Consider the following 20,876-nt stretch of genomic DNA (forward strand, 5'->3'; position numbering starts at 1 on the left):
GTAATGTTTTCTTCTCACAACTCATTAGATTGTCTTGCATACACACTGGGGTGCATGTATCCTGTATTTAGACCAAGATTAAAAGAATAATTTCCCTCTACAGAACTTTTGGATAATATGAAAGTCATTTATACTTGCCTTAGGAATGTGACACTAGCACGGTATATGAACAAATTTTGCAGTGAAACTCTCCAGCTTTAAGGTAGGCTGCCTTGGAGTGATCAGCAAAGGCTGGAGAACCACACATCATGCATGTTCTAGGAAATACCTATGACTCCAGTCAAGAGTGGATTAAACAACCTCTGATATTCCTTCTAAGATTCTGTGACTGTAGATAGGAATTCACAGGTTGAACACTTAAATTTAAAACACTGCAGGAAAGTTAGGCTGTGAATGAAGACCTGGCTCAGGAGTACACTAGGAAATTGTTTAACTTCTACATCTGAACCTTCTGCTCAGAACTTCTCCTGCTGTCTTCTTTAGAAATTTGATGGTTCTGATTCCCAAGCCATCTCCACATAGGAAAAAATTTCAAGGCCCCTTTCAAGTCTATGGCCTGACTGTGTAGGAGAGTGAATATATAAGTAGTAAGGAAGAGACTTTATTACTTACTCTTCTTCATTACAACCAGAGAGAGAGAGAGAAAGAGAAAGAGAACATGAAAGCAAGTTTAGAATGGCTGAACAATTATTTTAAAGTATATAGTGTCACAGATGACTTAGTAAATGTTTTCAATTTGTTAAATTCCCTGTAAAATATATAAGTACCATTTCATTAAGAATAATCTATTCTGGGGCCGGCCAGGTGGTTCAGCGGTTAAGTTCGCGCGTTCTGCATTGGCGGCCCAGGGTTCGCCGGTTTGGATCCTGGGTGGAGACATGGCACTGCTTGACAAGCCATGCTGTGGTAGGTGTCCCACATATAAAGTGGAGGAAGATGGGCACGGATGTTAGCTCACGGCCAGTCTTCCTCAGCAAAAAGAGGAGGTTAGGTGACAGATGTTAGCTCAGGGCTGATCTTCCTCAAAAAAAAAAAAAAGAATAATCTATTCTGCAGTAGAAATTAAATAGCTTCACCTTTTTTAAGCTTTTAAAATTGTATCACCTTAAAAACAAAAACCTAAGCCTTCCCCAAACCCCTTCCTTTTTCTTTTTTCTCTTCAGTGAGGGGATGGTTGTTTTGTGAAATCCAGCTAGCAACGATGTCAGCAATAAACTTACAGCTTCTTCACCATATGTATCTTGATTTGAGTATTGTGAATGTAACTGCAGTGCTGCAGAGTACCTGCTTAAGTTTCTCTTTTGTGGTGGTGGTGGTGGTGGTCCCTCCTGTTCTGTGTAATTGAACAGTTCTCGCTCGTTGTTAACACAGAGGCAGAAGCCTTTCTGCACTGATGAATCTAAAAGTGTGAACTAATACAATCAATAAAACTTGAGGTTTTTTTTTTATTATTAAGATTATGATAGTTAACAACCTTGTGAAATTACAGTTGTACATTATTATTAGTCATGTTGTAGGTACACCACTTCACCCTTAGTGCTCTCCTCCCACCCCTCTCTTTCCTCTGGTAACCACTGATCAGTTCTCTTTGTCTGTATGTTAACTACCACCTATGAGTGAAGTCATACAGAGTTCGTCTTTCTCTGTCTGGCTTATTTCACTCAACATAATACCCTCGAGGTCTATCCATGTTGTTGTGAATGGGATGACTGTGTCCTTTTTTATGGCTGAGTAGTATTCCATTGTATATATATACCATATCTTCTTTATCCAATCATCAGTTGCTGGGCACTTATGTTGGTTCCATGTCTTGGCTATTGTGAATAATGCTGCTATGAACATAGGGGTGCATGGGAGTTTTGGAATTGCTGATTTCAGGTTCTTAGGATAGATACCCAGTAGTGGGGATGGCTGGGTCATAAGGTATTTCTATTTTTAACTTTTTGAGAAATCTCCATACTGTTTTCCGTAGTGGCTGCACCAGTTTGCATTCCCAACAACAGTGTGTGAGGGTTCCTTATTCTCCACAGCCTCTCCAACATTTATCACTCTTCGTTTTGGATATTTTTGCCATTCTAACAGGTGTAAGGTGATATCTTAGTGTAGTTTTGATTTGCATTTCCCTGATGATTAGTGATGATGAGCATCTTTTCATGTGTCTATTGGCCATCCATATATCTTCTTTGGAGAAATGTCTGTTCATGTCCCCTGCCCATTTTTTGATCGGGTTGTTTGATTTTTTGTTGTTGAGCTGTGTGAGTTCTTTATATATTACAGAGATTAACCCTTTGTCAGATAAATAGCTTGTAAATATTTTTTCCCAATTAGTGGGCTGTTTTTTTGTTTCACTCCTGTTTTGCCTTGCCTTGAAGAACCTCTTTAGTCTGATGAAGTCCCATTTGTTTATTCTTTCTATTGTTTCCCTTGTCTGAGGGTTATGGTGTCCGAAAAGATTCTTTTGAAACTGATGTCAAAGAGTGTACTGCCTATATTCTCTTCTAGAAGACTTATTGTTTCAGGCCTAATCTTTAGGTCTTTGATCCATTTTGAGTTTATTTTTGTGAATGGTGAAAAAGAATGGTCAATTTTCATTCTTTTACATGTGGCTTTCCAGTTTTCCCAGCGCCATTTGTTGAAGAGACTTTCTTTCCTCCATTGTATGCCCTCAGCTCCTTTGTCAAACATTAGCTGTCCATAGATGTGTGGTTTTATTTCTGGGCTTTCAATTCTGTTCCATTGATCTGTGCATGAGTTTTTGTACCAGTACCATGCTGTTTTGATTACTGCAGCTTTGTAGTATGCTTTGAAGTCAGGGATTGTGATGCCTCCAGCTGTGTTCTTCTTTCTCAGGATTGCTGTAGCAATTCGGGGTCTTCTGTTGCCCCATATGAATTTTAGGATTCTTTGTTCTATTTCTGTAAAGAATGTCATTGGATTCTGATTGGGATAGCGTTGAATCTGTAGATTGCTTTAGGTAGTATGGACATTTTAGCTATGTTTATTCTTCCAATCCATGTGCATGGAATGTCTTTCCATCTCTTTATGTCGTCATAAATTTCTTTCAAGAAAGTCTTGTAGTTTTCGTTTTATAGATCTTTCACTTCCTTGGTTAAATTTATCCCAAGGTATTTTATTCTTTTTGTTGCGATCGCGAATGGGATTGAGTTCTTGAGATCTTTTTCTGTTAGTTCATTGTTAGTGTATAGAAATGCTACTGATTTATGTATGTTGATTTTATACCCTGCAACTTTGCTGTAGCTGTTGATTGTTTCTAATAGTTTTCCTCTGGATTCCTTGGGGTGTTCTATATATAAGATCATGTCGTTTGCAAACAGCAAGAGTTTTACTTCTTCCTTGCCTATTTGGGTTCCTTTTATTTCTTTTTCCTGCCAAATTGCTCTGGGCAACACCTCCAGTACTATGTTGAATAAGAGTGGTGATAGTGGACACCCTTGTCTTGTTCCTGTTCTCAGAGGGATGGCGCTCAGTTTTTGTCCGGTGAGTATGTTGGCTGTGGGTTTGTCATATATGGCCTTTATTATGTTGAGGTACTTTCCTTCTATACCTATTTTATTGAGGGTTTTGATCATAAATGGATGTTGGATCTTGTCGAATGCCTTCTCTGCATCTATTGAGATGATCATGTGGTTTTTGTCTCTCATTTTGTTAATGTAGTGAATCACGTTGATTGACTTGCGAATGTTGAACCATCCCTGTGTCCCTGGTATAAATCCCACTTGATCATGGTGTATAATCTTTTTGATGTATTGCTATATTCAGTTTGCCAAAATTTGGTGGAGGATTTTTGCATTTATGTTTATCAGTGATATTGGCCTGTAGTTTTCCTTCTTTGTGTTGTCCTTGTCAGGTTTGGGGATCAGGGTGATGTTGGCTTCATAGAATGTGTTAGGGAGTGCTCCATCTTCCTCAATTTTCTGGAATAGTTTGAGAAGGATGGGTATTAAATCTTCTTTGAATGTTTGGTAGAATTCTCCAGAGAAGCTGTCTGGTCCTGGACTCTTATTTTTGGGGAGGTTTTTGATTACTGTTTCTATTTCTTTACTTGTGATTGGTCTATTCAGATTCTCTATTTCTTCCTGATTCAGTTTTGGGAGGTTGTAAGAGTCTACGAATTTATCCATTTCTTCTAGGTTGTTCAATTTGTTGGCATAATGTTTTTCATAGTATTCTCTTATGATCCTTTGTATTCTGTTGGTATCTGTTGTGATTTCTCCTCTCTAATTTCTAATTTTATTTATTTGAGACTTCTCTCTTTTTTTCTTAGTGAGTCTGGCTAGGGTTTATCAATTTTGTTAATTTTTTCAAAGAACCAACTCTTTGTTTCATTGATCTTTTCTGCTGTCTTTTTTGTTTCAATATCGTTTATTTCTGCTCTAATTTTTATTATTTCCGTCCTTCTACTGACTTTGGGCTTTGTTTGTTCTTCTTTTTCTAATTCTGTTAGGTGTCGTTTGAGGTTGTTTATGTAAGATTTTTCTTGCTTATTGAGGTGAGCCTGTATTGCAGTGAATTTCCCTCTTAGGACTGCCTTTGTTGCGTCCCAAATAAGTTGGTATGGCGTGTTTTCATTTTCATTTGTCTCCAGATAATATTTGATTTCTTCTTTAATTTCTTCAATAATCCATTGTTGGTTGAGTAGCATGTTGTTTAGTCTCCACATTGTTGCCACTTTCCCAGCTTTATTCTTGTAGTTGATTTCTAGTTTCATAGCATTATGATACGAAAAGATGCTCGATATTATTTCAACCCTCTTGAATTTATTGATGCTTGCTTTGTTTCCCAAGATATGGCCTATCCTTGAGAATGTTCCATGCGCGCTTGAGAAGAATGTGTAACCTGCTGTTTTTGGATGAAGTGTCCTATATATATCTATTAAGTCCATCTGGTCAAATTTTTCATTTAATTCTATAATTTCCTGGTTGATTTTCTGTCTGGATGATCTATCCATTGGTGTTAATGGAGTGTTGAGGTCCCCTGCTGTTATTGTCTTGTTGTTGATGTCTCCTTTTAGTTTTGTTAATAGTTTCTTTACAAATTTTGGTGCTCCTGTGTTGGGTACATATATATTTATAAGTGTTATGTCATCTTGGTGGAGTGTCCCTTTTAACATTATATACTGCCCCTCTTTGTCTTTCTTTATCTGTTTTGCTGTGAAATCTACTTTGTCTGATATAAGTATGGCAACACCTGCTTTCTTTTGTTCATTATTAGCTTGGAGTATTGTCTTCCATCCCTTCACTCTGAGTCTGTGTTTGTCTTGGGGCCTGAGGTGTGTTTCCTGGAGGCAGCATATTATTGAATCTTGTTCTTTGATCCATCCTGCCACTCTGTGTCTTTTGATTGGAGAGTTCAATCCGTTTACATTTAGAGTGATTATTGAAACGTGGGGACCTGCTGCTGCCATTTTATCACTTGTTTTCTGGTTCTTTTGCATTTCCTTTGTTTCTCGTCCCATGATTTTTGGATTCCTAATTCAGGTAGGTAAATTTCTGTATTGGCTTTCTTCTTATTTGTAATTTGTGTCTTTATTCTTGTTATTTGTTTAGTGGTCACCAGGTGGTTTGTATCACACATCTCGTAGATGAGATAGTCCTTTTTCTGAGTTTCTCTGCATAAAGATGGAATTCAGGCTATTTTCTATTGTCAGAAGTTTGGCTTTGTGAGAATGGGAATAGAAGTTTTATGATCCGATTATAGATCAGGAGAATTTAGGCCACAGTATAAATTATCTTCCTTAGGTCTACGTACTAGGTTATTATTTGTATCCCTTGTTTTTTGCTCGTAGTTGCAGTAGGGTGCAGAGATTTATGGATTACTACAGAAATCAAGACAAGCTTGACTTTTACATCTTGTTTTCATCATTATGAGGATTTGTGGCTCTAGCATTTTACTAAATAAAATCAATTGAATAAAATAAAATCAGTTTCCTTATTTGAATGAGTCGCACTTGGTCATATTTAGACTCACTTTAATGAGTGTGATAGTCCCCCAACTTATCTGTGGTTTCCCTTTCTGCAGTTATAGTTACCTGTAGTCAGCTGCCATCCAAAATATTAAATGGAAAATTCGAGAAATAAACAATTTATAAATTTTAGGTTGCGTGTCATTCTGAGTAGTGTGATGAAATCTCTCGCTGTCCTGCTCCATCCCGCACAGGACATGAATCATCCCTTTGTCCAGTGGATCCACACTGTATTCCATATCCTCCTGTTAGTCACTTAGTAGCCATTTTGGTTATTAGATCGAGTGTCACAGTACTGAGGTGCTTGTGTTCAAGTAACCCTGATTTTACTTGATAATGGCCCCAAAATGCAAGAGTAGTGTTGCTGGCAATTCAGTACATCAAAGAGAAGCTGTAAAGTGCTTCCTTAAAGTGAAAAGGTGAAAGTTCTCAACTTAATAAGGAAGGAACAAAACTATAAATCTTCTCTCAGAACTTTCAAGATCATGCACTCTTCTCAGTTTCATCTTTTTCTTGGTGATATACCTCCTGGAGCCCTCACTTCTGCAGTCTGAATTGATTACTCTCTGAGACTGTTACACACCTTTCGTCCTGAGTCTCCATCTGTTAATAAATAAGAGATCCCTTGTTTCTTTGATGAAATCTTGATGAAATGTTGTCTTCTTTATTGCTTTATTCTTTTCTTTCTATAAAGCACATTCTCCAGGAGCCTTACGAAAAAGGATGCATGGGAGATAATTTTTTATAAATTATGCCCATTTCAAGATTGCTTTATTTTACTGTAATACTTCATTCACTTTACTACTTCATTGACTGGGTGTGGAATTTTAGGTTGTAAATAATTGTCCCATAGAATTTTGTAAAGTGTTGTGTCTGTATCTTCTAGCTGCTAGTATTGCTATTGGAAAATCTGATGCGATTCTGATTCTCTATCCTCTGGGTTTCATCTGTTTGTTTTCCTCTAGAATTTTAAAGTCTTATCTTTAGCTCTGTTGTCCTGAAGTTTTACACTGATAGGCCTTGGTGTGAGTCTTGTTGGCATTTCTTGGGCTGGATGCTTGTGAGTCCTTTCAATCTGGAAAACTCAAAGGCTAGATCTGGAAACATTAGTTTTAGAAAACTACCTTACAATATATTTATTCTAGCAAAACCTCAAACTTTGTTTTCCCCACACCTCCTCATAACCTGCCAAGCATTTATCTTAGAGAAAAGCTGATTTTGTTTTAAATTTTTTATTGTGTAATATTTTATTCATATAAAAATAAACAAGTGAGCTATGACACAATAATAAACAAATGACCTGGGAACCTACCACACAACTTAAGAATAGTTATACATGATTCTCCCACTGTCCAAATGTTGTCTTTCATTCACTTTACTTTTTAAAAAGTAGTTAATTACATATGTATGTGACACTAAACAAACTATTGTTTAGTTGTACTTTTGGGGGGCAAAATGGTATTATAGCTTATGTAGTCTTCTATGACTTGCCTTTTATGCAAAAATATTTTTCTAAGATTAATCCATGTTATTGCATATAGCTGTAGTTCATTTGCATTTTTTAAAAAAGTTTTCTCCCCCACTTTAAGTTCTGTTCTCTTTTTGCTAGTCAGAGATTGGATCTTCTGACGTTGCCTTTAGTTTAGTTTTTTTCCTTATTTTCTGTCTCTGTCTTTTATTCTAATTTCTGAGAAATTTCCTTAAAACTTACTTTCCAATCCTTCTATTAAATATTTTTTAGGGGCCTGCCCTATAGCTGAGTGGTAAAAGTTCTGTGTGCTCTGCTTCTGTGGCCTGGGTTCGCAGGTTCAGATCCCAGGTGCAGACCTACTCCACTTATCAGCCATGCTGTGGAGGCATCCCACATGCAAAGTGGAGGAAGATTGGCACAGATGTTAGCTCAAGGCAAATCTTCCTCTCACACACGCACAAAATTATTTCTATGATATTTTTAATTTTCTAAGGGCTTTTTCCTTTTCTGTGAATACTTTTTTATAACATCTTGTTCTTATTTTATAGATTTTGTTTTCTTTGTCTCTGAGGATATTTTCTTTTGCTTCCGATATTGTCTCTTTCTCTTTGGAGTTTCTTTTTTCCTGTGTGTTTTCTTTAGTCTCAGTTTTGTTAGAGGCTTTTCTCAAGTGTCTGATAATCCATAGCTTTCTCTTCATATTTGAGAGAGGAATTAAAATTCTGTGGAAAGCTCTCCTTTGTGAAGCTTGTATTGGTGGTTTTTACTACAGAGTGACTGAACAGAGACCTATTTTATTGCAGGCGCCTCCAGTTGTCAGTATCTGTAGGTCTTTTCTTTAGTCAGTTTTTCCAGATGAATTGTTCAAACTCTTGCCTTTGGGGGTGGGTGGATGGTGGTGGTGGTGATAAGCTTGGCTGTCTTTGTTCTGGAAAACTAGAAGGAAGAAGGCTGAAATTCTCATTTATCAGTTTAATCCTTCTGTCCTCTGAATAGTCCCTGACCCCAGCCCCCCAGCTGGGTCTGTAGTCTCTCTAGAGACTGACCTATTCTTTAGGATTTTTCTAGTCCCTTAGTTTCAGTCTGACTAGAAAGTCAACCTCTGGACTGATCACCTTACTTTGTATTAGGAGAATAATCTGCTGACCTAACTGCTCATTATAAATACTTTTAACTAGTTCTTCTGTTTTCAGGCCCAGCCCTATGCCTTATTTTTAGAGTAACCCCTGATATTTCTAACTCCTCACTTTTCTAGAGTTTTGGCATGAACTGAATACTTACCTGACTGGAGAAAAACTGAAAGCTAAGTCATTTATTACTGGACCATCTGTTTTTCACCTTCCAAAGTTTTATTGACATCTGTTATCTACTACTGTCTCCTCTGCAGTTCTGTTTGCCTTTGTGGGTGTATGCCTTTTATACTTAAATTTTAGTAGAAAGCCAAGATAAATATGTTCAATCCTTCATGTTTAATCTATGAATTCCCTTCTAAGGAAGCTTTCATTAGAGTAGAAATTTGGGGGACTTTGATTTAAACTTGCCCTCTGAAGTGTTCTTTGCCCCTGAAGCGGAAATAACAGAAAATTTTGTTTCTACTGATTATAATCCAAGTTAGTCTTATTTTTCAGTACACACAAAGCCTGTTGAAATACAGAGAGCCACTGTTGTGAAGTAGAAAAGACAAAGACTAGAATTCATTTGTTTCTTCCTAAAGCCTTTAAAAGAATAGCATTTCTATAGCAAAGTTACTTTCGTAGTTATCTTCTGTCTCAAATTCTCTTTAGCGAATAGCTAAACGTGAACTTCATTCTTTTTTCATTGGTCTAGAGTGTCCTAGACAGAATAATGTTTTAAAAATTTGACTTTAGATATTAAAGCTTAATCTTCCAAATTTTGATTTGAGTGAAAGAAATCTGGATTCAGTTTAAGTAAACCTTGATTCTTTTTATTAGGTCGTATACTTAAATATTACTTTGAACCATATGAAATTGCCAATATTTGAGTGGTGTTGGCCTAAAAAAATGGTAATTTTATATAATTCAATGTAACAGAGTTAAAGGACATTAACAGGTTTAGTTAACAGACCCTTTTGTCCCATGTAGGAATTCGTTCTGTTGTATTCTTGGAAACATTCTAGTAGGAGGAAAGAATGACATAAATATGTTACTGGCTCTTATTTAATACCAGCCCTGATACTGGTTTCCTTAGAGTGAACTCAGCATATATGGGTTAAAACTAGAGGCACACATTGCCAGTTCCCTGGTTCTTTAGTTACGCTTGTATGTAAATATTTGTTTCTTTAACCTCTGACTCCCTAAGCTATGGAACCAAATAGAAGTCACAAATTGTTAAAGCCTATGTGCCTTTAGTTTTAACCCATATATGCTGGGTTCACTGTAGGGGAACCACTATCAGTGCTGATATTAACTAAGAGCTGGTATCAGAATGAAAGTATCATGCTAGATGAGGGGGAAAGTTGAGATCCCTGTTCAGGATAACTAGTAGGTCCTAGAGCTGCATCACGGTTCCTGTGATGTTCTAGAAGCTCTGCACTATTGAGGCTGGTGGCTCTAAATTCCAAGCAGTACCAGTTAGATACACAGTGCCTATGAATATGGACACTAATGTATGCTCCCTGAGCACCTGGCTTCTAGGATACGTATCTGTAGAGGATTTCAGCAAATACAATTTAGGTGGAATAGTATTACTTAATTTTGTTCACTCTATATGCAGTTTTCATCTGTATTTCCTTAGGGTAATTAATAGTTGAGCTTTAAAATTATAATATGACTGTTCTGAGATTTAAAACATTGTAGAAATAAATAATATACAAGAACACTAGCAAAAAGGACGTGGGGAGGGTTAGTGGAGTAAAATTATTGTTACGGTCTTGGTTTGTTTGGAATGTGGTTAAGGTAGACTGTAATAAGTTCAGAATGTATGTTATAATTTGCTGGGTAACCACTAAAAGAATAACACAAAAATATGTCACAAACTAATAGAAAAAATAAAATGGAATATTAAAAATAATTGATTAATAGAAAAGCAAGAAAAGAAGAATAAAGGAATAACACACAAGACAAATTTAAAATAAAACAAATAGCAAAATGGAAGTAGAAAGATAGGAAAAGACAGTACCATGCAAACACTAACCAAAAGGAAGATGATAAAGCTATGTTAATATCAGATAAGTTAGACATTAGGGCAAGAAGTATTACTAAAGATAAAGAATGACATTTCACAATGCTAAAGTCGTCCTCTCAATAGGAAGACATAACAGTCTTAAACAATCTTCTCTTGTTGCTTCATTTTTTAAGCATTCATATGTGTGGTCTTTGGGTCTTTTCTTTTGGCCAGTGTTCTCATTTTTCACTGCTAGAGATGTTTCTATAATCTGTGAGGGAAGAGTTGTTCCTTTGTCTCTCTGACTATGGTAGTGTTCATTTTCAGCATGCTCTGGGCAATGTAAACAATTTCATGGGGTACCACTTGAGAGAACAAAACCTCTGACTTATAATTATTTCATTTAGTGTTGTAGTTATTTTTAATGTAATTATTGTCCTTTTTAAAATGCCAAGTATGAGAAATAGAATTTAGATGAGGACTTAAGAAGTTAATTATATTTTAAGGAATTATTTTTTAGCATTGTGTGGTTATGAGTAATAAGGTATTATAAAGAACAAATCAGAAAGGAGTAGCTGTTTGTTCATTTATAAGGATTCTTGGCAGTAAGACTTTTTTTTTGTTCTAGGTCTTTAAAGCTCTGCAGTGATGTGTAATTGTCAAATCTCTTCATTTCTATCTGGAGAGAATGCCCTGTTATTTAGAGAATATTCTGTTTTTCTGGAAAAAGACATCTGTTCGTTGATCTCCATGTCTAAATGCAAGAAAAGGAAAGAGAGGTTTAAGGAAACAAAAGTGCCAAATCAAGGGATGTACTTGGAAATTGACAAAAGTACAATTAGTATCATTAAAAAATTTTTTTTGGTAAAAACACCTAACACAAAATTTACTGTTTAGCCATGTTTAAGTGTATAATTTAGTAGTGTGAAGTATATTCACATTGTTGTGAAACAGATCTCCAGACTTTTTCATCTTGCAAATCTGACACCTATACCCATTTAAAAAGTTCTCCTTACCCGCCTCTCCCCAGCCACTGGGAACCACTGTTCTACTTTCTGTTTCTATGAATTCTGTGAACTACTCCACACCTCATGAGTAAAATCATGTGGTATTAGTCTTTTCGACAGACTTACTTCACATAGCATAATGCCCTCAAGGTTCATCCATCTCATAGCATGTGACAAGATTTGTGTCCTTTTTCAAACTAAGTAATATTCTCTTTTATGTATATACCACATTTTGTTTATCTGTTCATCTGTCAATGGATATTTGCATTGCTTCCACCTCTTGGCTATTGTGATTAGTTCTGCGATGAACATGGGTGTGCAAATATCTCTTTGAGACCTTACTTTCAATTCTTTTGGATATATACCCAAAAGTGGGAGTGCTGGATCACACGGTACTTCTATTTTTAATTTTTGGAGGAACCACTGTACCATTTTTCCACAGCAGTTGCACTGTTTTACGGTCCTATTAACAATATGCAAGGGTTCCAATTTCTCCACATCCTTGCCAACATTTATTTTCTCTTTTTTTGGGTAGTAGCCCTCTCATGGGTATGAGGTGATATCTCTTTGTGATTTTGATTTGCGTTTCTCTGATTAATGATGTTGAGCATCTTTTTATATACTCGTTGGCCATTTGTATATCATCTTTGGAGAAATATCTGTTTGAGTCCTTTGCTCATATTTTTAATCAAGTTGATTTTTTGTTGAGTTGTAGTTGTTCTTTATACATTCTGGACATTAACCCCTTATGATTTTTGCAAATATATGATTTGTAAATATTTTCTCCCATCCTGTAGGTTGCCTTTTTGCCCTGTTGATTGTGTCCTCTGATGTACAAAATTTTTTGTTTGATGTGCTTGCATTAGTCTATTTTTGCTTTTGTTGCCTGTGCCTTTAATGTCATATCCAAGAAATAATTGCCAAGTCCAATATCATGAAGCTTCCCCCTATGTTTTCCTTTAGAAGTTTTATAGTTTTAGGTCTTATGTTTAGGTCTTTAATTAATTTTGCATTAATTTTTATATAGTGTAAGATAAGGGTTCCATTTCATTCTTTTGTGTGTGACTATCCAGTTTCCTCAGCACCATTTGTTGCAAAGGCTGTCCGTTACTCCATTGAGTGGTCTTAGCACCCTTGCTAAAAATCGTTTGACCTGAGGGTTTATTTCTAGGCTTTCTATTCTATTCTATTGGTCTATTTGTCTTTATGCCAATACCACACTGTTTTGATTACTGTAGCTTTGTAATATGTTTGTAAATCAGGAAGTGTGAGTCTTCCAACTTGGTTGTTCATTTTCAGAATTGTTTTGGCTGTTTGGAGTCCCTTGAGATTCCATATGAATTTTAGGGTAAATTTTTCTGTTTCTGCGCAAAATACTGTTGAGATTTTGATAGAGATTTTGTTGAATCTGTAAACTGCTTGGAGTAGTATGGACATCTTAACAATATTAAGTCTTCCAATCCATGAACACAAGACATCTTTCCTTTTACTTATGTGTTAATTTCTTTCAGCAATGTTTTGTAGTTTTCACTGTATAAGTCTTTGTCCTTGGTTATATTTATTCCTAAATATATTCTTTTTGATGCTATTTTAAATGGAATTATTTTCTTAATTTCTTTTTCAGATTGTTCATTGTTAGTTATAGAAATGCAGCTGATTTTTGTGTATGGATTTTGTATCCTCCAACTTGGGTAAATTAGTTTATTAGTGCTAACATCGTTTGTGTAAAATCTTTAGGGTTTTCTGTATATAAGATCATGTCATCTGTGGACAGAGATAATTTTACTTTTTCCTTTCCAATTTGAGTGCTTTTTATTCCTTTTTCTTGGTTAATTGCTCTGGCTAGGACTTCTAGTACTGTGTTGAATAAAAGTATCAAAAGCAGGCATCCTTTCTTTATTCCTGATCTTAGAGGAAAAGCTTTCAGTCTTTCACCTTTGAGTATGATGTTAGCCGTGGGCTTTTCATTAATGACCTTTATTATGTTGAGGTAGTCACCATTTATTCCTAGGTTTTTTTTAGTGTTTTTATCATGAAAAGGTGTTGAATCTTGTCAAATGCTTTTTGTACATCAATGTGAGATGCTCATGTGGTTTTTTTCCTTCATTCTGTTAATGTGGTGTATTACGTTGATGGATTTTTGTATTCTGATCAATCCTTATGCTCCAGGAATAAATCCCATTTGATCATGGTGTTTAATCCTTTAATGTGCTGTTGAATTCAGTTTGCTAGTATTTTGCTGAGGATTTTTACATTGATATTCATCAGGATTGTTGGTATATAATTTTATTTTCCTGTAATGTCTTTATCTGGCTTTGTTATAGGGGTAATTCTGGCCTCATATAATAGGCTTAGAAGTGTTATCTCCTTAGAAGTGTTCTCTCCTCCTTAATTTTTTCAAAGAGTTTCTGGAGGGATGGTGTTAATTCTCCCTGAAAGTTTGGTAAAATTCTCCAGTGAAGCCATCTGGTTGGTCCTGGGCTTTCCTTTCTTGAGAGGTTTTCGATTAATGATTCATTATCCTTTTTCGTTATTGGTCTGTTAAAATTTTCTATTTCTTCATGATTTAGTCTTGGTAGATTGTGTGTTTCTAAGAATTTATCCATTTCTTCTAGGTTAACCATTTTGCTGGCTTATAATTGTTCATAAAATTCTTGTCTAATCCTTTTTATTTCTATGGCATCAGTTGTAATGTCCCCACTTTCATTTCTGATTTTAGTTGTTTGAGTCTTCTCTTTTGTTTTGTAGTTATGTAGTGAAGGGTTTATCAATTTTGTGATACTGTCAGAAAAACAATTCTTTGTCTCATTGATTTTTTTCTGTTGTTTTTCTATTCTCTATTTTATCTCTAATATTTATTATTTCCTTCCTTCTCTTAGCTTTGGATTTCATTTGTTGTTCTTTTTCTAGTTTCTTGAGGTATAAAGTTAAGTTATTGATTTGAGATCTTTCTTCTTTTTAAATGTACACATTTACTGCCATAATGTTCCCCCATAGCATTGCTTTTGCTGTACTTCACAAGTTTTGATAGTTGTGTTTTCATTTTCGTTTATCTCAAGTTATTTGTAATTTACTGGTGACTTCATCTTTGAGCCATTGGTTGTTGTGTGTTAACTTCCATGTAATTATGGATTTTCTAATTTTCCTTTCTCTTCATTTCATTCCATTATGGTCAGAAAAGGTAACTTTGTATAGTTTCAGTCTTTTTGAATCTGTTAAGACTTTTTTTGTAGCTTAACATGTAGTCTGTCTTGGAGAATGTTCCGTGTGCACTTGAGAAGAATGTATATTCTGTTGTTGGGTGGAGGGTTCTGTATATGTCTCTTAGTTCCAGTTGGTCTGCGGTGTTGTTAAAGTTGTCTGTTTCCTTATTGATCTTCTGTCTCATTGTTCTATCCAGTTTTGAAAGTGGAGTATTGAAGTTTTTCTATTATGATTATGTTGTTTTCTATTTTACTTTCAATTCTGTCAAAGTTTGCATTATATATTTAGGAGCTCTGAGGTTTGGTGCATAAATACTTATAATTGTTATATTTTTTGGTGAATTGGCCCATTTATCTATCATTATATAATGTCCTCTGTCTCTTGTAACAGGTTTTAATTTAAAGTCTATTTTGTCTAATATTAGTATAACCATTCCTAGTCTCTTTTTGGTTACCATTTGTGTGATATATCTATCTTTTTCCATCTTTTCACTTTTGGTCTATGTATGTTCTTAGATCTAAAGTGTGACTCTTATAGACAGCATATAGTTGGATGCTGTGTTTCCCAGAGAAGCTTATATTTTCATACCACTTTATGTTGCTGTCTCCTGTCCTTTCATTTCAACTTGCAGGACTTCCTCTAACATTTCTTGTAGAACAGGTCTAGTTGTAATAAATTCTCTCAGCTTCTGTTTATCTGGGAAAGTCCTAATTTTTCCATCTTTGAAGAACAGTTTTGCCAGATACAATATTCTTGATTCACCATTTTCTTTCAGCACTTTGAATATATCATCTCACTTCCTTCTGGCCTGTAAAGTTTCTCCTGAGAAATCTGATGATCCTGTTGTAGTTCCCTTGTATGTGATGAATTGCATTTCTTTTTCTTTCTTTCTTTTTTTTTTGTGAGGAAGATTAGCCCTGAGCTAACATCTGTGCCAGTCTTCTTTCATTTTGTATGTGGGATGCTGCCACAGCACGGTTCAATGAACACTGTGTAGGTCTGTGCCAGGGATCCGAACCTGTGAACCCTGGGTCACCAAAGCAGAGCATGCAAATTTAACTACTACATCACCAGGCTGGCCCCATGAATTGCATTTCTATTGCTGCTTTCAAGATTCTTTGTCTTTGACTTTAGGCAGCTTGATTATAGTGTCTGTCAGTGTAGTTTTTCTCTTTTCTTTTGGAGTTATCCTGGTTGGAGCCCTTTGAGCTTCTTTAATTTGTATATCCATTTTTCCCTCATATTTGGGAAGTTATCAGCCATTGTTTCTTCACATAAGCTCTCTGCCCCATTTCTTTCTCTCTTCTACCTCTGGGATTCCCATAATGCGTATATTGATCCTCTTGATAGTTTCTTCTAAGTCCCTTAGGCTCTACTCACTTTTCTTTATTCTTTTTGCTCCTTGGATTGTATGATTTCAAATGACCTGCCTTCAAATTCATTGATTCTTTGTTCCACCTGTTGAGGTCTAATGTTGAACCCTTCTAATGAATTTTTTAGTTCAGTTATTGTGTTTTTCAGCTCCAGAATTTCTTGTTTTGTTTTTTTAAAGTTTCTGTTTGTTGATATTCTCATTTTGTTTATGCATCATTTTCCTGATTTCATTTAGTTGTCTGTCTTCTCTTTTAGCTCATTCAGCATTTTTATGACAGTTATTTTATTATTTATTTATTTATTTTTATTGAGGTATAATTGATATACAACAATATATTAGTTTCAGGTGTAAAACATAATGATTCAGTATTTGTATATATTGCAAATGATCACCACAATAAGTCTAGTTAACATTCATCACCATAGTTACAGAATTTTTTTTCTTATGATGACAGCTTTTAGCAACTTTGAAATATGCAATACAGTATTATTAACTGTAGTCACCATGCTGTACATTTCATCGCCGTGTCTTACTTATTTTATAACTGGAAGTTTGTACTTTTTGACTCCTTTTACCTGTTTCGCACACACCCTACCCCTGGCCTCTGGCAGCTGCCAATATGTTCTCTGTATCTTTGAACTTAGTTTTGGGGTTTGTTTTTAGATTCCACATATAAGTGAGATCATATGGTATTTGTCTTTCTCTGTTTAAGCTATTTTGCTTAGCATAATGCCCTCAAGGTTCATTTATGTTGTTATAAATGGCAAGATTTCATTCTTTTTTATGACTAAATATTTTATATATATATATATATATATATATATATATATGTATGTATGTATGTATGTATGTATGTATACACACACACACACACCCCCCACATCTTCTTTATCCATTCATTCATTGATGGATGCTTGGGTTGTTTCCACATCTTGGCTATTGTAGATAATGCTGCAATGAACAGTGGGGTGCGTATATCTTTTGAAGTTAGTATCTTTGTTTGTTTTGGTTAAATACCCAAAAGTGAGATTGCTGGATCATATGGTAGTTCTATTTTTAATTTTTTGAGGAACTTCCATGTTGTTTTCCATAGTGGTTATACCAATTTACATTCCCACCAACAGTACACAAGGATTCCCTTTTCTCCACATCATCACCAACACTTGTTATTTCTTGTCTTTTTGATAATAGCCATTCTCATCAGTGTGAGATGATGTCTCATTGTGGTTTTGCTTTGCATTTCCTTGATGATTAGTGATGTTGAGCACCTTTTCATGTACCTTTTGGCCATCCATATGTCTTCTGTGGAAAAATGTCTATTTGGATCCTTGGCCCATTTTTCAATCAGATTGATGGTGGGTTTTTTGCTGTTGAATTGTGTGAGTTATTTATATATTTTGGATATTAGACTGTTTCTGGATGTATGATTTACAAATATTTTCTCCCATGCCTTAGGTTGCCTTTTTGTTTTATTGATGATTTCCTTTGCTGTGCAGAAGCTTTTTAGTGTGGTATAGTCTCACTTGTTTATTTTTCCTTTTGTTGCCTTTGCTTTTGGTGTCAAATCCAAAAAATCATTGCCAAGACCAACGTCAAGGAGCCTACCACCTATGTTTCTACTAGGATTTTGTGGTTTCACATCTTACATTCATGTCAGATACATTTTGAGAAATGCATTGTTAGGCAATTTCATCATTGTGCAAACATCATAGAATGTACTTCTGCAAACCTAGATGGTATAGCCTATTACATACCCAGGCTATATAGTACTAATCTTATGGGATCTCTGTCTTATGTGTGGTCCATCAGTGACTGAAATGTTATGCAGTGCATCATTGTATGCAATTTGGGTACAGAAAGTATAGATGTAATCCTTCAAGGTGCTCATTTTTAATTTGATGAAAGACAACCTCAATGCATAAAAAACTAAATAACAGTACAGGACCTAAGTAGCAAATACAACAGTACAAGAACCACCACTATTAGTTATGCAGAAGCAGAAATGACAATGAATTGAAGTGGACAGGGCTGGCTTCTGAAGACTTTGGCCTGGTCCTTGAGTGGGTAAGATCATATCTTAGTATCTGTCTTGGAGAAAAAAATCACACATCCAAAGGCAAGCCTGTACAGGCAGTATTGTTTGTACAGCAGAAATGTATAAATAATCTAAATGGTCATCAAGAAAGTGGCTAAATAAACTGTTCCGTCTATATGTAGAATACTGTGCAGCAATTAAATAGTGGAGATAACATGTGTACTGACAATTTTCTTAGTAAATTGTTGGCTTTTAAAAACAGATATCTTAGTTCATTCGGGCTGCTATAACAAAATACTGGAGACTGAGTAGTTTATAAACAACAGAATTTATTTCTCACAGGTCTGGAGGCTTGAAGTCCAAGATCAGGGTGCCAGGTTGGTTGGTTGAGGGCCCTCTTTTGGGTTGCAGACTTCTTCTGGTTGTTGGAAGGGGCTAGGGAGCTCTGTGGAGTCTTACAAGAGCACTAATCCCACCTGATGACTGTAGTGTCTTCCAAAGACCTCATCTCCTAACACTATCACCTTGGGCTTTAGGATTTGAACATATGAATTGGTGAGAGGTGGGGGAGTGGTGGGGACACAAACATTTAGACTATAGCAAGGGAAGTTTCAGTTAATATGTATGATATTAGCTGAGTTAAAAAACAAATCAAGCTAGTCTGCAGATGATAATACTGCATACTTTTACAGGTAAATAGTATAGAAGTTCATGGTAAAGGAAGGGTAGACTGATAACAGTGGTTATAACAATTAAGCATTCATAAATTACTTACATAATTGAAAATAAAGAAAAGGCCCAGATGAAAATTTATCAAAACGCTAGTATCAGTTATTTCTGTTTATTGATATTATAAACAAATTTTCTTATTCTTTATATTTGACTATATTTTCTGAATTTTTACAGGAAACATTTTATCAGAAGATGTTAAATTATACAGTCATTTATAAATGAGAGAGAAATAATTGACAAATCGTTAATAAAATTAACTTTTACAAAGTGGAATAAAGGAACAAGTAGAATTTAATTAGGTAGAGAGATAAGGGAGTTTGTGGGTGTGGGATTTGGTTGAGGGAGACAGAAGAAAATCTAGAATGTCTCAGAAACTTTTTAAAGTTTTTTTTTTAATTTTTAATTTTTTATTGCGTTAATGATAGGTTACAATCTTGTGAAATTTCAGCTATACATTATTGTCTGTCAGTCATGTTGTAGGTGCAACCCTTCACCGTTTGTGCCCACCCCCCACCGCCACTTTCCCCTGGTAGCCACTAATCTGTTCTCTTTGTCCACAGGTTTAAATTCCTCATATGAGTGGAGTCATACAGAGATTGTACTTCTCTGTCTGGCTTATGTCACTTAACATAATTCCCTCAAGGTCCATCCATGTTGTTGCAAATGGGACGATGTTGTTCTTTTTTATGGCTGAGTAGTATTCCATTGTATATATATATACACCACATCTTCTTTATCCAATCATCTGTTGATGGGCACTTAAATTGCTTCCATGTATTGGCTATTGTAAATAACGCTGCAGTAAACATTGGGGTGCATAGGACTTTTGGAATTGCTGACTTCAAGCTCTCTGGATAGATACTCTGTAGCGGAATAGCTGGATCACATGGTAGTTCTATTTTTAATTTTTTGAGGAATCTCCATACTGTTCTCCATAGTGGCTGCACCAGTTTGCATTCCCACGAGCAGTGTATGAGGGTTCCTTATTCTCCACAACCTCTCCAACATTTGTTACTATTTGTTTTAGTTATTTTTGTCATTCTAATGGGTGTAAGGTGACAAAGTGTAGTTTTGATTTGCATTTCCCTGATGATCAGCGATGATGAACATCTTTTCATGTGCCTATTGGCCATCCGTATATCTTCTTTGGAGGAATATCTGTTCATGTCTCCTGCCCATTTTTTGATCGGGTTGTTTGATTTTTTGTTGTTGAGTTGTGTGAGTTCTTTATATATTATGGATATTAAGCCTTTGTCAGATGTATTACTTGCAAATATTTTTTCCCAGTTAGTGGGTTGTTTTTTTGTTTCACTCCTGTTTTCCCTTGCCTTGAAGAAGCTCTTTAGTCTGATGAAGTCCCATTTGTTTATTTCTATTGTTTCCCTTGTCTGAGAAGACATAATGTCCGAAAAGATCCTTTTAATACTGATGTCAAAGAGTGTACTGCCTACATTTTCTTCTAGAAGCCTTATGGTTTCAGGTCTCACTTTTAGGTCTTTGATCCATTTTGAGTTTATTTTTGTGAATGGTAAAAAAGAATGGTCAATTTTCATTCTTTTACATGTGGCTTTCCAGTTTTCCCAGCACCATTTGTTGAAGAGACTTTCTTTCCTCCATTGTATGCCCTCAGCTCCTTTGTCAAACATTAGCTGTCCATAGATGTGTGGTTTTATTTCTGGGCTTTCAATTCTGTTCCATTGATCTGTGCATGAGTTTTTGTACCAGTACCATGCTGTTTTGATTCCTGTAGCTTTGTAGTATGTTTTGAAGTCAGGGATAGTGATGCCTCCAGCTGTGTTCTTCTTTCTCAGGATTGCTTTAGCAGTTCAGGGTCTTTTTTTGCCCCATATGAATTTTAGGATTCTTTGTTCTGTTTCTGTAAAGAATATCATTGGGATTCTGATTGGGATGGCACTGAATCTGTAGATTGCTTTAGGTAGAATGGA

At 35.5% G+C, this 20,876-nt stretch overlaps 1 protein-coding gene across 10 annotated transcripts in view; it reads left to right on the forward strand.

Moving 5' to 3' along the window:
- TMCC1 (transmembrane and coiled-coil domain family 1) overlaps positions 1-20,876 on the forward strand; it is a 251,308-nt gene that overhangs the window by 94,090 nt on the left and 136,342 nt on the right. The gene's annotated exons all lie outside the window — the stretch shown is intronic.

Source organism: Equus caballus, chromosome 16 (genome assembly GCF_041296265.1).
Source record: "Equus caballus isolate H_3958 breed thoroughbred chromosome 16, TB-T2T, whole genome shotgun sequence".
In the NCBI taxonomy this organism is placed as follows: domain Eukaryota; kingdom Metazoa; phylum Chordata; class Mammalia; order Perissodactyla; family Equidae; genus Equus; species Equus caballus.